This window comes from Pinus tabuliformis, chromosome 5_2 (assembly GCF_031772625.1).
Source record: "Pinus tabuliformis cultivar Carrire ecotype Pingquan chromosome 5_2, CPIR1, whole genome shotgun sequence".
In the NCBI taxonomy this organism is placed as follows: domain Eukaryota; kingdom Viridiplantae; phylum Streptophyta; class Pinopsida; order Pinales; family Pinaceae; genus Pinus; species Pinus tabuliformis.
Genome location: NC_142306.1, coordinates 851,326,666 through 851,328,425, shown reverse-complemented (window position 1 = coordinate 851,328,425; position 1,760 = coordinate 851,326,666). Strand labels below are relative to the sequence as shown.

The window sequence follows — 1,760 nt, the reverse complement described above, 5'->3', positions numbered from 1 at the left end:
AATTTTTTTCCAATATCCATTAAAATAGTTGTCTAAATATTCAATCACTGAAACAGATTCTAGTCAACACTAGAAAATTAGAATTTTCGAAAATTTCAAATACCAACTAAAATATATCAAAATAATATATAACATACATCCTTCATAATTGAATAACTTTTTAAATTTTCCATTACCCATTAAAATAGTTGTCCGAATTTTCAATCACCGAAACAGGGATTAGTCAACACTAGAAAATTGATTTAATTTTTTTTTTCAAATACCAACTAAAATCTATTTTAATCAGTACTTGACTTCAATCCGTACTTAAAAATTTGAACAGTTTGTTTTCGTTCACCTACCCTATGTGTCACGATTTCTATGAAATGCCATGATCAACAGAATTCACAATTTCTATCAGATACCATTGACAATATAATTCAAGATTTTTTAAAATATAATCGAAATTGTGAAGCCCAGTTGTCATCACGTCACCAAATCTTGATTCCATAAATAATAATAAAAAACTTGATTTTGAGCATTGCCTTCCGAATACTCAAACCCATTATATCCAGAGATGTGGCCTCCCCCAAATTTATTAATTAATTAATTTAGGATAGTCTTCCCCATATTAATTAATTTATTCCAATTTTACGTGACCATGAAAAAACTTAAACTTATTTTGGTGTTGGCTCTTCATTGATACCTTCAGCAATAATAGAGTTACTCGGAAAAACATAATGAAAGCCATAAGCCTACATCGAAATCCAATGAGTCTCTGTATGAAAAAAAGCCTTTGCTATTTTTGACTCGGGCATACACTACACAAGTGTTAGTGTTAGGTTGAACCTTCCCATAAAAATAGTAGAATATATATATAATAAACAAATTTGACGGCTTGCATGCAACCCACTTGGCATCTGTGAGCCGAACACATGGGGGAGAAGCACGATGACCTAGAAAACACAGGGCAGAAGGAATAAAGGAGACAGGGCATAGTTATCAATTTCTATTAATCAATATAGCTAGCTAGTTGCAAGAGGTGTCGAGTTCAAATCTATCAACCTTCTGAGATACGGAGACAATCATGTTATGATAAGAATAGGCTAAACAGAGGAACATGGACATGGACTGTCGAGGAGGACCAAAATCTCATTACTTTCATTCTCAACCGCAACCATTGTTGCTGGCGTGCAGCTCTGAAACTCGCTAGTAATATATAGTTTTTTTTCAAGAAAATATATGGTTTCTTTACTGAGTCTGCCTTCTGCCTACTAATGAGAAATGTCGAGTCTTTTTTTTTTGGCAGACTTGCTCAGATGTGATAAGAACTATAGATTAAGGTGGATGAATCACCGACGGCTAAATCTGAAACGAGGGAGAGGGATTTTATCTGAAACAAGGGCTTTTATAAGAGTCTCAAAATGGGAGGTGGACAAGGATTTTTTGTGCCCTATCTGCATGCAAATGATGAAGGACGCGTTCCGCATGGCTTGTGGCCACAACTTCTGCTACATGGGCATCATGATGCATCTCAATAACAAGAGCAATTGCCCCTGTTGTGGCCTCTATCTCACAAACAATCATCTCTTCACAAATTTTGTATTTAATATTACTTCTTTTTATTAGATTCATGATACTTTAGTCCTTATTTTTGAAGCTAGAAATGTTTGTTAAAAGATGCAGAATTTAAAATCAAATCACTGATTGAGACTTTAGATGTACAGGTACAATTTCCCCTGCTGTGATCAGCTCTTCACCAATTTTGTATTTAATATTAG

At 34.0% G+C, this 1,760-nt stretch overlaps 1 long non-coding RNA gene across 1 annotated transcript; it reads left to right on the top strand.

Annotated features, from left to right (window-relative positions):
- Positions 1 to 906: 906 nt before the first annotated feature.
- LOC149161978 (uncharacterized) lies at positions 907 to 1,511 on the top strand. Its single transcript, XR_016261528.1, has 2 exons — positions 907 to 1,191; positions 1,289 to 1,511. It is a non-coding gene; the product is annotated as an uncharacterized LOC149161978 (long non-coding RNA).
- The last annotated feature ends 249 nt before the right edge of the window (positions 1,512 to 1,760 follow it).